The 15,145-nt window shown below is 35.1% G+C and overlaps 1 non-coding gene across 1 annotated transcript; it reads right to left on the bottom strand.

Moving 5' to 3' along the window:
• Positions 1-14,870: 14,870 nt before the first annotated feature.
• On the bottom strand, positions 14,871-14,974 carry LOC111733937. The gene has a single exon (XR_002778244.1). It is a non-coding gene; the product is annotated as a U6 spliceosomal RNA (small nuclear RNA).
• Between the last annotated feature and the right edge of the window lie 171 nt (positions 14,975-15,145).

Here is a 15,145-nt window from a genome sequence, read left to right on the forward strand (position 1 = left end):
TTTCTCCTCATCCTTGAACTGTTCGTCGGTAGTGTATAAAAATACAACCAATTGCTGCACTTTGATCTGGGATCTCACGACTTTGCTGAGCTCGTTTATTGCATGTTCAAGTCGGTTGTTGTGGGGTTTTTTTTTGGGGGGGGTGATGAGTGTTCTTCAGTGATATAGATAGAGATAGATAGCTATAGGTATAGCTATATTTATAGATCTAGGTATAGATAGATGTAGATATATGGAGATCATCTATAAATAGAGATAGTTTGACTTGTTCCTTTTTAATCAGGATGCCTTTTATTTATTTGCCCTGACTAGAAGTTTGAGTATAGCGTTGCACAGGAGTGTCAAGGACAGATATCCTTGTGCTAGGGGGAGAGCACCCAGTGTTTCACCACTATGGATGATGTTATCTGTGGGTTTTTCATAGGTGCTCTTTACCTGGTTGAGGAAGACCCCTTCTATTCCTATTCTGTTGAATTTCTTTTCCTGAAAGGGTGTTGGCTTTTGTCAGATGCTTCCCTTCCCTCTCTACACCTATGAGATGATTATGAGGTTCCCCAGCCCCTGCATTCTGTTCATGTGGTGTATTACAGGAATTGATTTTCATATGTTAAACTAACCTTACTTACATTCATCAGGCTTTCTGCTTGAGGACAAGGGTGCATGCATGTGTGTGCGCATGTGTGTGTGTGTGTTTGTGTGCATGTGCATGTTAAGGGATCTGTAGCATGATTAGAGGTTAAGGAATTTGGAGGAACTTGCAATTAGTTCATTATGGATGGCTGTAGAGTAGGGTGCCAATGTGAGTGTGGTGGTTGATGTGGCTGGGGAAGAGGCAGGCAGCAGCCAGGACACAGAAGATCTGGTATGCTATGCTCAGGTTTTCAAATACCTTGTAGGCCGCTGTGAGCCCACTGTGGTTGTTGAGCTCAATAGTGAAATGACCTGATCTGTTTCCAGAAAGATCATTTTGGCAGCATTGTATAGAACAGAATAGAGAGGATTGGGATTGGAATTAGAAAGCTCCTTCAGCATCCTATTCTAAGAATTATAGCTATCCGAACTTAGATGATGGCATTGGCAGATAACACCAGGGGACAGACTGAATTAAAAAAATGATTTAAAGTACTAAAATGATACATGATAGGTACTTGCATTCGTATTTGTGATTCTGTTGAACATACCTGAAAATCTGGAATTTGTTTATTTATTCCTTCAACAAATCTTTATTGAGTGCCTGGGACTGTGGTAGGCATTGAGGAAATACCAATGAGCAATATAGATCAGGTCCCTGACTGCAGTTTCGTGGAAGATACAGACAAGGGACATTCTACTGTGATAAGTGCTATAAGACGAGAAGTTCGAGTTGCTAGAGGAACACTTAGGAGGAAAAACTTATACAGACTAGGGGTTTCGGGATATATTCCTGGTGAAAATGGTGTCCAAACTGAAACTGGAAGGATGAGTAGAAGTTAGCTACGTGAAAAAGAATGGAATTAGTTGGAGGAGGGGGAGTGGAAAGGCTCTGGCATGACTCCCCAAATGCAGGTTGAAGCGACTACAGACTTTGGAGCTGTTACTGGAGATATGGGCTGAAGGAGAAGGTCCAGTTATTGGTGGAAAGATGAGTTCAGTTTGTAGTATGTGAGATTTGAGATGCCTGTGGGATATCCAGATGGAGATGATGGCTAAATGTCTTGTGAGTTCAAGAATGAGGTCGGGGCTGGTTATATAGATTTGAGGATCATTAGGCTAGTTCTTGAGGACTTGGATGTAGTGAGATCATGCAGGGATTGTGCATAGAGAGAACATAGATGGGGGCCAAGGACAACTTCTTTTATGGGGCAGGAAAAATAAGAAAATTCTTAGTAGGAACCTGGAAGAGTTTCCGCACAGAAAGAGAGAGCTGGGAGAGAATCAGACCAGAAAGAGAAAGGAATGAGCAATCAGAACGAAGACAGCCGGAGAACAGAGCAAGAAGTGACAAACTCAAGAACAATTGCTGAGTTCCAGAATGATAAGCATTATAACATACTCACTGAATTGGGCAATGAGAGTTTTGCCGACGGCCTTGGCAAGAGCAATTTCAGTGGAGGGGTTGGAGGCAGCAACCAGACCGGTCTTGTAGTACTGGGGAGTTCTGAGACATAGCCTCCCATTATCTGGCAGCATGATAAATGTCCGTATTAGACAGAATTAGTTGAGTACATCACACTCGACCAAAGTTTTCTGCATGCCTAGTAGATTCTCACAGTGGGATAAGGGTGGGTCTTGTGGCAGCAAAAATATCCTACTTTTCTTTCATCTGAGAATGTCTCGATTTCCCCTGAATTTCTGAAGGATAATTTCACTTTGTAAAGGATCCTGGTTCTTTTTCTTTTATCACTTGAGAAGTGTTGTGCCACACCTTTCTAGCCCCCATGGTTTCTGATGAGAAATCCATTGTCGTTCTATTTGCTTTTCTCATACAGGTAAGGTGTGTTATTTCTCTCTTACTGCTTTCAAGATTTTTCTCTAGGTCTTTAGTTTTCATAAGTTTGACTGTGATGTATGTTTGTGTGTTTTTTTTTTTAGGTTTATTCTATTTTGGGTTCACTCAACTTCTTAAATCTGTAGGTTTATGTCTTTTGCTACACTTGGAAATATATCAGCCATTATTTCTTTGAATATTTTTTCAGCCTCACCCTCTCTCTTCTCCTCTGGCATGCCAATGAAACACATGGTGGCTCTTTTGTTATACTCCTGCAGGTCCCCGAGGCTCAGTTCATTTTTTCCCCACTCATTTGGGTTCAGGCAACATGTTCTGACCAGCCCTCTATGGTTTGTGGTTTAATATCAGTTCCATTTTCAAAGAATGCCATGCTATTGGGTCTGGTTAAGCATGATCAGCAGTCTGAGAGCTGGCGAGGTTTATCCTTTAGTTCAGTCCTTAAAGTCTTTCATATGTTGTATAGGATCACATACATGAATACACAGCTTGGCAGAGAGCCCAGAAAAATTTCATGGGTTTACTTTCCTGAGCTCTTTCCTTTCTGCAGTCTTTCCAGTATTTTTGGTTCCCTAAGCTTCCCATTTTTAATCGTGTAGGCAAAAAGCTGTGGTTTTAGTTAACTCTTCTCTGCCACACATTCCCTGTGCCTTTGCCTTCTTCTGGTGTCATACCAATGGGAAAACCAAGAAGGGAAACAAGTCATGTGCATCTGTCTCCACCCTCCAGGAACTACAGTACATAGAGAGAGGAAGGTTATCTTCTTTCAGAGTTATAGGCACTTCGAGGCCTTTGAAACTGTCACTATCACTGCTACCTCTGTTACTGCTGCTGTCATAGGATTGGCCTGTGCACTGGAAAATTAGAGAACAGAGAAAAGAAAGAAGAAAGAAAAACTAGGGATTTCCTTCACTCTCTGAGAGTTACCATTGCCTTCTCTCTTCAAGTCAGAACTAGAGCTCTCTGTGTCCACATTCCCACTTTTAACTTTCAGGTTATGCTGAACCAAGGATATAGATAGAATAAAAGTTGTAAATTCATCACTGTTTTAGTGGTACTTCAGATTATTGTCTTCTTCCCCAGTCTGCCTGTTTCTGTTTGCATTTCAGTGTCCTCAAGTAACAGCTCCATGTACCATGTCCATATTTTATAACTGCATTCAGCAGACCATGCTTGCTCCATCTTACCCAGAACCAGAACCATTCTGGAGAGTTTACATTTTACTTTTATATTTAAATGGAATCAGTTTATTCCTTTATAAGTGATTGCTTTTTTTGTGCCTAAGTTCCTGAAGAATTCTTCTTTAAAGTATCATAACACAACTAGAATATATCTCAGTATTGATTGTCCTGTATCTGTTTTTCCTGGAACTTTCTTATACTGTATCTGTGGATATTTTTCTGTTCTAATTATTAGGCTCTCTACTTAAGGCATGTAAATTATCTTAATGCCGGATCAACATTAGTGTGATCATCTAAAGTCTTTCTTCTGTGTTCTTAGTTTAATTTTAAGCATATCTCATCTGTGCCTTGCTCTTCATAGTTTATTTATTTGATCTCCTATGTGGCTCTTTGGGTTCTCAGTTTGTTTTCTTGCATGCCACTCTTTCGTTCCTCTCTCTCCCTCCTCTCCCCTTTTTCTCCCCCTTTGTTTCCTATTCCCTCTCCCTAGCTCTCCCTGTAGATTGTTATTGTAGTTGCCAAACTATTATTTTTTATTTCAATTATGGGAAGCACTATCTAGACCTTCTATTTGCTCTAACATCATGTGAGCAAATTCATTTATTATCTCATAGCTGTAGCTTAAGGGCCAGATATTGATTTTAATTTACTTTTTCTTTTAAAATCTTGGTAAATATCATGTTATATTCCACCTATGCAAGAGTATAGCCTATGTAAGAGTTAGCTATTATTATTGGTCATCATTATGTGCAGCAAACATCTTATTTAATAGTCACAAATTTGTTAGAAAATCCTGCAGGTAGGTAGGTATTTTCTTTACTATACCCATGTGAGAAAACTTAAGCTGTGAGAGGTCAAACAGAATTACAGAGTGGCAGACCCTTTAGATGCTGCCTAGTCCAAGGCTTCCATTTTAAATTGAAGAAGAGAAAACTAAAGATCAAATTCAACAATACAGTACAAGGATCATACACCATAATCAAATGAGATTTATTCCTTGAATGCAAGAATGGTTCAACATCTGCAAATCAATCAATGCGCTGCACCGCATTTACAAAATGAAGAATAAAAATCATAATCATCTCAATAGATGCAGAAAAGCATTTGACAAAATTCAAAATCAATTTTTTTAATTTATTATTTTTAATTGAAGAAATGATTTAAAATTTTCCCTGACTACCTTCCCCCTCCCCTTTCTCCCTCTCCCCTCCTCCCTCCCTCCCTTCTGGTAACCACTAGTCCATTGACCATGTCCATGAGTTTCTGTTTGTTTGTCCAGTTCATTTGGTGCTTCTAGGTTTATATCCCACATACAAGTGATATCATGTGATTTTCAACTTTTTCTGTCTGGCTTATTTCGCTTAGCATGATTATCTCGAGGTCCATCCAGGTTGTCGCAAATGGCAGTATTTTATCTCTTCTATGGCTGAGTAATATTCCATTGCATATATGTACCACAGCTTCTTTAGCCAATCATCTATTGTAGGACACTTCGGTTGCTTCCATGTCCTGACCACTGTGAACATCAGTGTGCAAATATCTTTTCAGATATGAGTTTTCAAGTCTTTGGGGTAAAAATGCCCAGTAGAGGGATTGCTGGATCATATGGTAGATCAATTCTTAGTTTTTTGAAGAATCTCCATACTGTTTTCCATAATGGCTGTACCAGTTTGCAGTCCCACCAGCAGTGTATGAGGGTTCGTATTTCTCTGCACCCTCTCCCACACTTGCTATTACATGTCCTGTTGATGATAGCTACTCAAACACGTATGAGATGGTATCTCATTGTGGTTTTGATTTGCATTTCCCTAATAGCTAGTGAAATTGAGCATATTTGCAAGTATTTGTTGACCTTTTGTATGTCTTCTAGGGAGAAGGGTCTGCTCAGGTCCTCTGCCCATTTTTTATTTGGATCATTTGCTTTTTTTGTTGTTATAGAGTCGTATGAGTTCTTTGTATATTATGGATATTAGGCCCTTATCGGAGGAGTTGCTTGCAAATATATTTTCCCATTCAGATGGTTGTCTCTGTACCTTATTGATGATTATTTTAGCTGAGCAGAAGCTTTTTAGTTTGATGTAGTCTCATTCATTTATTTTAGCTTTTACTTCTCTTGCTTTTGAGATCAAATTCATAAAAAAATCTCTTTATGTCCAAGGTCCTTGAATTTAGTTCCTATGTTTTCTTCTATACATTTTATTGTTTCAGGTCTTATATTCAGGTCCTTAATCCATTTTGAGTTAATTTTGGTGTGTGCTGATAGACAACAGTCTAGTTTCATACTTCTGCAGGTGGCTTTCCAGTTTTCCCAGCACCATTTATTGAAGAGGCTTTCCTTTTTCCACTGTATGTTTTTGGCTTTTTTTGTCAAAAATTATTTGCCCATATAAATATGGGTTTACTTCTGGACTCTCCATTCTGTTTCACTGGTCCGTGTGTCTTTTTTTTTCTGCCAATACCATGCCATTGTGATTACTGTCGCTTTGTGGTATAATTTGAAGTTGGGCAGAGTGAGGCCTCCAGCGTTGTTCTTTTTTCTCAGGATGACTGAAAATCGGGGTCTTCTGTACTTCCAAACAAATCTGATGATTTTTCATTCTATTTCTTTAAAAAATGCCAATAGGATTTTGATGGCAATTGAATTAAATCTGTATAATGCTTTAGGTAATATGGTCATTTTAACTATGTTGATTCTTCCAATCCAAGAACATGGAATATCTTTCTTTCTTTGTATCTTCTTCAACTTCTTTTTATAGGGTATTGTAGTTTTCATTATATAGGTCCTTCACATGTTTCATTAAATTTATTCCTAGGTATTTCATTCTTTTTGTTGCAATTGCAAAAGAAATTATTTTTTTCCACTTCTTTTTCTGACACTTCGTTATTAGAGTATAGAAATGCTATGGATTTTTGAACGTTGATTTTGTATCTAGAGATTTTACTATATTTGCTTATTGTTTCTAGTAGTGTTGTTCTAGAGTCTCTAGGGTTTTCTACATAGAGAATTATGTCATCCGCAAATAGTGACAGTTTGACTTCCTTGTTTCCTATTTGGATGTGTTTTATATCTTTCTCTTGCCTGATTGCACTTCCTAGGACCTCCAATGTTATATTGAATAACTGGCAATAGTGGACAGCCTTGCTTTGTTCCAGATCTTAGAGGGAAGGTTTTTAGTTTTTCACCATTAAGTATAATGTTGGCTGAGAGTTTGTCATAGATGGCCTTTATTATATTAAGGCACTTTCCTTCTATACCGATTTTGGAAAGTGTTTTGATCATAAATGGATGCTGTATCTTGTTGAAGGCTTTTTCCACATCTATTGATATGATCATATGACGCTTATTTTTTAATTTGTTTATGTGGTGTATCACATTAATCAATTTGCATATATTGAACATTCTCTGTGCCTCTGGAATGAAGCCCACGTGATTGTGGTGTATAATCTTTTTAATATGTTGCCGTATTCTATTCACTAGTATCTTATTTAGGATTTTTGCATCTGTGTTCATGAGCGATATTGGTCTGTAGCTTTATCTTTTTGTGTTATCTTTACTAGGTTTTGGTATCAGAGTAATATTGGTCTTATAAAATGAGTTGAGAATTATTGCCTCCTCTTTGATTCTTTTGGAAGTGTTTGAGGAGAATAGATATTAAATCTTCTTTGAATGTTTGGTAGAATTCCTTGGTAAAGCCAACTTGTCCTGGACTTTTACTTTTTTGGTAGGTTTTTGATGATTGTTTCAATTTCCATACTGCTGATTGGTCTCTTTAGATTTTCCAGTTCTTCTTGATTCAGCCTAGGAAGGTTGTATTTTTCTAAGTACTGGTCCATTTCTTTTAGATTATTAAATTTGGTGTTATATACTTTTTCATAGTATTCTTGTATGATCCTGTATGTTTCTGTGATGTCAGTCATAATTTCCCCTCTTGCATTCCTAATTTTGTTTACTTGTGTCCTTTCTCTTTTTTCTTTAGTGAGTCTAGCCAGGGGTTTGTCAATTTTATTAATCTTCTCAAAGAACCAGCTTTTTGTTGCATTTATCTTTTCTATTGTTTTTGTTTGTTTGTTTGTTTTCAATTTCATTTAATTCTGCTCTAATTTTGATTCTTTCTTTCCTTCTGCTGACTTTAGGCTTCATTTGTTCTTCCTTTTCTAGTTTTTTAAGATGAAGCGTTAGGTTGTTTATTTGGGCTCATTATTGTTTTTGGATATAGGCCTGTAATGATATGAACTTTCCTCTCATGACTGCTTTTGCCGTGTCCCAAAAGTTTTGAGATGTTGTACTGTCATTATCATTCATTTCTATGTATTTCTTGATCTCTCTTTTTATTTCTTCCCTGACCTAGTTATTCTTTAGTAGCATGTTGTTTAATCTCCATGTATTTGTGGTTCTGCCCACTTTCTTTTTACAGTTGAACTCCAGCTCAAAGCGTTATGATCAGAGAATATGGTTGGTATGATTTCAACCCTCTTATATTCATTGAGGCTATCTCTGTGCCCCAGTATGTGGTCGATTCTTGAGAATTTTACATGTGCACTAGAGAAGAATGTATAACAAAGGAAGCTATCAAGAAAATGAAAAGGCAACCTATAGAATGGGAGAAAATATTTTCAAGTCATATATCTGATAAATGGTTAATATCTAATACATATAAAGAACTCATACAATTCAATAGTAAAAACAAAAACACAATCTGATTTTAAAATGAGCAGAACTAAATAGACATTTTTCTAAAAATGACATACAAATGACCAACAAGTACATACGATGTTCAACATCACTAATCATGAGAGAAATGCAAATCAAAACCACAATTAAATAATCACCTCACACTTGTTAGAATGTCTGTCATCAAAAAGATGAGAAAACAAGTGTTGCAAGAATGTGGAAAAATGGAAGCCTTGTATACTGTTGGTGGAACTGTAAATTGGTGTAGTCACTATGAAAAACAGTATGGAGTTTTCAAAAAATTAGAAATAGAACTACCATATGGTCCAGCAATTCCACTTTTGGTCATTTAGCTGAAGAAAATGTAATCACTATCTTAAAGCGTTATCTACACCCCCATGTTCATTGCAGCATTATTTATGGTAGCCAAGACATGGAAAGAACCTATGTGTCCATCAATGGATGAATGGATAAAGAAAATAATGGAACGTTATTTAGCCGTAACAAAGAAAGATAAAAGAAACAAAGAAAGAAATCTTGCCATTTGTGACAATACGGATGGACCTTGAGGGCATTATGCTAAGTGAAGTAAATTAGAAAGACAAAGACAAATATTTTATGATTCCACTAATATGTAAAATCTAAAAAAAGGTGAACGCACAGAAACTGAGAACATACTGGGGGTCGCCAGAGTTGGGATGTGAGTGTGGGAAATGGATGAAAGTGGTCGAAAGGTACAAAGTTCCAGTTATAAGACAAATAAGTTCTGGGCATGTAATGTACCACATGGTGACTATAGTTAATAATACTGTACTGCATATTTGAAAGTTGCTAATAGAGTAGATCTTAAAAGTTCTCATCACGAGAAATAAAAATTTGTAACTGTGGTGATGAATGTTAACTAAACTTATTGTGGTAATCATTTCATAATATATATATCAAATCATTATGTTGCATGTCTTAATCTAATACAATGTTAATTTCGATTATATCTCAATAAAATGAAAAAATAAAAAACAAATAGTGCTGCTATGAAAATTCTATTACTTTTCTTTTTGTGAGCATATATATTCACTTATGTTTGATATAAGCTTAAAAATGGAATTTCTCACTCATTAGGTATATGTATACTCAGCTTTAATAAATAGTGCCAAAGCTATTCTTTTCAAAAGAAATGAACATTTAATGGTACCCTTTTTGAACATCAAACAGTATTTATTAGTGTTAGACAGTACATGGAACAACGAGAGCCAATATTCTCAATTTTCTCATATATAAAATGAACACAATAACATCTGCTTAGCTGATCTCACGGTTATTGTGAGAATCAAATGAAAGAATACCTATAATAATTCACAATAAAGTCACAATATTATTTGTGACAATACGGATGGACCTCGAGGGCATTATGCACAATATTATTTCCCCATGCTTATAGGGAAAATGTAGTGAGGAAGCAGTCTTCACCAGAGTGTCAATGGCCAATTGTCACTTCCAGAAACCCTCACTGCTGTGTTAGGTACTTACACAAATATTATTTCATTTAATTCTTTCGTTACTCCAGTAGGGAAGGTGGTATTAGCCTCCTTTCGTATGTAAGGTAACTGAAACTTAGAGAGGTTAACCTGCCACAGAGTTTATAAGTAGTGGAGTGGTTTTGAAGTCAGGTCTCCCTAATACTTAACTCAGTGTTTGTACCAGAGAGCAGAACAGTGATCTAATTTCTGTGTATGCTGGTTCATAACATTAACTTTTTACAGATAATAATTGTAATCTGTTGACCTCAAATAGAGATTTATAATTTATGAGTGTTTTCATATATATAATTTTATTGACCCATGATCTAATAACCCTGTAAGGTTCATTATTGCTGAACGTATAAACATGATCTGATATATATATATATATATATGAATACTATTATGAATAATATATATGAATAATTATTATGAACAAATATATGTGAATAATATATATGAGTACTATTCATCAATTAAACTGATACATATTACAACATGGATGAACTTTGGAAATATTATGCTAAATGAAATAAAGCTGACATAAAAGACTACATATTGTATGATTCCATTTGTATAAAATGTCCAGAACAGGCAAGTCCATGGAGACAAGAAGTAGATTAGGGATTGCTACAGGTTTAGAAGGGGTTGAGCGGGAAGTGGCGAGTGACTGCTTATTGGGAATGAGGGAACTTTTGGGGGTGATATTAATGTCCAAAAACTGGATTGTGATGATGGTTACATGACTTTGTAAATATACTAATAATCATTGAATTGTACACTTAAAACAGATTAATTTTATATATACAATAGAAACTTTTAAAATGTTTTAAAGCTTTAAAAATGTTAATGTGCTAAATATCCCAATTAAAAGAGATTGGGATATTTAAAAAAGCATGACTGAAGTATATGCTGTTTATAAAACCACAAAAACATAGATAAGTTAGAAAAAAGAAGATGGGAAATTAAAAAGCATGCAAAGAGTAAACATAAGAAGGTTGAAGTGGCTATATTAATATTAATTAACATTAATATTAAGATAAAATAGACTTCAAAACCAAGGTAAAGAGGTACATTTCATGGTGATAAAAGGTCATTTCATCAGGAAGACATAAATATAAATGGTTATGTGTTTAATAACAGATATTCCAAAATACATGAAGCAAGAACTAGTGGAATTAAAGGGAGAAATAGATAAAGTCACAATATTATTTGGACCTTTTAATGTTATCTCAAATCGAAAGAATAATTAGGCAAAGAAATCAGAAAGGACGCACTATCAAATACCTGGACCTAGATGATATTTATAAAATAGTACACCCGAGAATTGCAGAACACATGCACATGCTCTTGAAGTACGTGTGGTGTGTTTTCCAAGACAGATCATTTGTTGGGCTAAACACTAAGTTACAGTAAAAATTTAAAACTTCAAATCTATAGAATATGTTTTCTGATGACAATAGAATACAATTAGAAATAGATAACAAGGCATCAAGAAAAACCTCAAGTATTTGGAAATTAAAGAAGATATTTCTAATTAATACATGCTTAAAGAAAAAATCATTAGGGAAACTAGAAAATATTTTATACTTAATAACCATGAAAATAAAATATATCAATATTTGTGGGATGCAGCTAAAAAGGTGTAGAGACAAAAATATAGCTTTAATTGGTTATATTAGAAAACACTAAATGTATAAAATGACCTAGGGTGCTACCTTAGGGAACTAGAAAAATGAGAATAAATTAAAACAAAAGTAAGTAAAAATAAGGGAATAATGAAGATAAGCACATAAACCAATAAAATAGAAACAAATAATGGAGAAAATTAACAAAGCAATAAGGCGGCTCTTTGAAATGAACAACAAAATTGATAAAATCTTAGCTAAACTAAACAAGAAAAAAGGAGCAAAATTATCAATACCAAGAATTTGATATCACTATAGAGCCTGTAGACAGTATGAAAATTATAAGAGAATATTATGAACGACTTAATGACTAAAAATTTGACAACTTAGATAAAACGTAAAAATTTCTAGAAAGGACCACTAAAGAGGAAACAGAAAATCTTATTAGTTCTATATCTATGGAAAATACTAAATTTAATATTCAAAACCCTCCCATAAAATAAATTCCATCTCCAGACAGTTTTCCCAGTAAATTCTAGCAAATATTTAAGCTGGAGATAACACTAATATTCCACAAACTCTTTGGTAAACAGAATTTTACAAGTCAGCATAATACCAAAATGTAAAAAACTAATTACCACCACCACCCCCCCCCCCAAAAAAAAGAAAAGAAAATTGTGGACCAATATCCTGCTTGACCCCAGGTGCAAAATTTCTTAACATGGTGTTATTAAGCTGAAACTAGTTATATATATGTGTCAGTTGCCAATTTATTGCTTCTCAGTTCCAAATGCATCCTCACATACATGCTCTCTATGTAAGAATTCCTTTAAGCATTTCTCCTTTATAATTAAGACAATATTAAAATTTTTCAGTAGAGGGCGCTGGAGGGTCATTGAAGGAGAAACTGGTTTTCTTGCTACTTCTGCCTCTGGCCAGGGCTCTACTGTTTAGGTAAGAGGACATCAGATAGTGCCAGCCCATGGGGCCCAGCACTGGCCCTATATGACCTTGCAGCCTCGGCCTGGTGATGACCTTTCCACAACTCTCTGAACACAGTAAATTGGAGTCCCTACATGGCCTAGATACAGTTGGCTGTCTAGACTCCCTGGACAAGCCCCTGGATGATCTATGTGCAGCCTTTTGTGTTCTGCAGGGTCACACACTGAACAGTCATTCTGCAAACTCCCATCCTTCACTCCCATTTCATGCAATCTATGTACTCTTAAGTCTATTTTCACTGACACTCAGACTTCCTTTGCATCCTCACACCTGCAATTGATGATTGCCTGCTCCCCTGCCTGCACTCTGGGAGGGTGGCCTATTGTTTGTTCAGCCACTCTAGACCAGCTCTTGCCTGGCCACACCAGCACACCTCTCTGATATAAGATTGCTGACTTTCTTCAGGTCTGAACCCTTTCCAGCTTTATTCTTCCTTGGATACTCCGCCTCAGCTCTAGCGTGCTATAATGAATTTTCTTATATCTTAGAGTTATTCTTTTATTATAATTAATAATTCTTTATATTAAATTTTCCCTGTATAACTTACTGTGTGGTAGGTATCTATCTCTTGATTGGACCCATACTATTAATTTACGCATGCATACACACATACATATATGTGTATGTGTATAGTAATAAATCATGACCAAGTATAGTTTATTCTAGGAGAACAAGGTTGATTTAATATTTGAAAAGAAGTCAGTGTAATTTACTATAACAGATTAGAGAAGGAAAATCACGTGATTATATCAATTGATAAATGAAGATAAGTCATTTATGATATTCATTCATGATAAAAATAGTCATGATAAAAAAGTAATTCCCAGCCAACCTAGGAGGGATATTCCCCAATTTAATAGAATATATCACTGAAACCCTTACAGCTAACATCATATATGTCAAAAATACTGAACACTTTCATCCTAAAGATGTCTACTCTTGCTATTCTTATTTAACATAGTACTGGAGGTGCTAGCCACTGCAATAAAGCAAGAAAATAAATAAATAAGCAGCATATAAATTGGAAAGGAAGAAATAAAACTGTCCCTACAATATGTTTGTCTCTATAGAAAATCCCAAGAAACCTAAAAACAAAAAAATCCCCAAATTTCTTAGAACTAATGAATGACTTTACCAAGGCTGTAGAATAAAATGCTAATTTAAAAAGAAATCAGTTCTTTTTATATAATAACTATTATATAAAAAGTGAACTATTGGAAAATAATATTAAAATTTTAATTTACAATACTATCAAAACATAAAAATATTTAGGAATAAAATTAACAAAAGATATACAAGATCTCTGTCTTTAGTACTATAAAATACTGCTGAGAGAAATTAATGAAGACCTAAATAAATAAAAATATAGGTCAGGTTCATGGATTGAAGGACTTAAAACAGTTTGTCGGTTGTTACCAAAATGATCTATAGATCGATCTAAAGCAATCCCAATCATAATCCTAACTGGTGTTTTCCTAAAAATTGACAATCTTATTTTAAAATTTACATGGAAATATAAAAAAATCTAGAACAGGGTTGGCAAACTATGGTCTGTAGGCCAAATCCAGCTCATTGCTTGTTCTTGTAAATAATGTTTTATTGGAAAACAGTCACACCCATTCATTTAGGTATTGTCTTGGCTGCTGCTGTGTTTCCACAATAGTATTGAGTAGTTGACATAGACACTGTCTGGCCCACAAAGCCTAAAATATTTACTATCTGGCCCTTTACAGAAAAGTTTGTAGACCCCTGATCTAGAATATCCAAAATAATCTTGAAAAAAGACAAAATTGACAAACATATTTACCTGACTTCAAGAATTACTATAAACCAGCAGTAACCAAGACAGTGTGGAACTATCATAAGGATCCACAAATAGATAATGGAACATAATAGAGAGCTCAGAAACAAACCCACATCTACATGGTCATTTGTTTTTTGGCAGAGTTGCAAAGGCAATCCAATGGAGGAAAAGGAGGTCTTTTCAACAAATGGTGCTATAACACCTGGATATCCACAAGTGAAAAATATGAACGTACACCCCTACCTCACAACATAGAAGAAAATTTGAGATATATCACAGATTTAAATGTTAAAGGTAAAATGATAACACCTTTAGAACACATAGGAGAATATCATCATGTCATGGGGGTAGTCAAAGATTTCATATACACACCATAAAAACAATAATCCTTAAAGAAAAAACCGATCAATTACAATTCATTAAAATTAAAATGTTCTGCTCATCAAGAGACATTATTAAAAAACTAAATATGTAAACTATAGGCTAGAAGGTAATATTCCTAAAACGTGTATCAAATAAGAACTGGTGATTAGGATATATAAAGAACTCCTACAACTCAATAATGAAAAGACAAGCCAATAAAAAAATGGGCAAAAGATTTAACCAGATGCTTCACAAGAGAAGATACATGCTAATCTTCTCTGTATCGTTCCAATTTTAGTATATGTGCTGCCGAAGCGAGCATGAGAAGATACAAATGGCTAATAAGCATATGGAAAAATGTTCAGCATCATCGGTCCTCAAAATATGTAAATTAAAATCTCTGAGATATCCACTAAAATGGTTAAAATAAGACAGACAACATCAATTATTGGCAAGGAGGTAGAGCAGCTATAACTCTCGTACATTGCTAATG

Source organism: Pteropus vampyrus, unplaced genomic scaffold (assembly GCF_000151845.1).
Source record: "Pteropus vampyrus isolate Shadow unplaced genomic scaffold, Pvam_2.0 Scaffold701, whole genome shotgun sequence".
Classification (NCBI taxonomy): domain Eukaryota; kingdom Metazoa; phylum Chordata; class Mammalia; order Chiroptera; family Pteropodidae; genus Pteropus; species Pteropus vampyrus.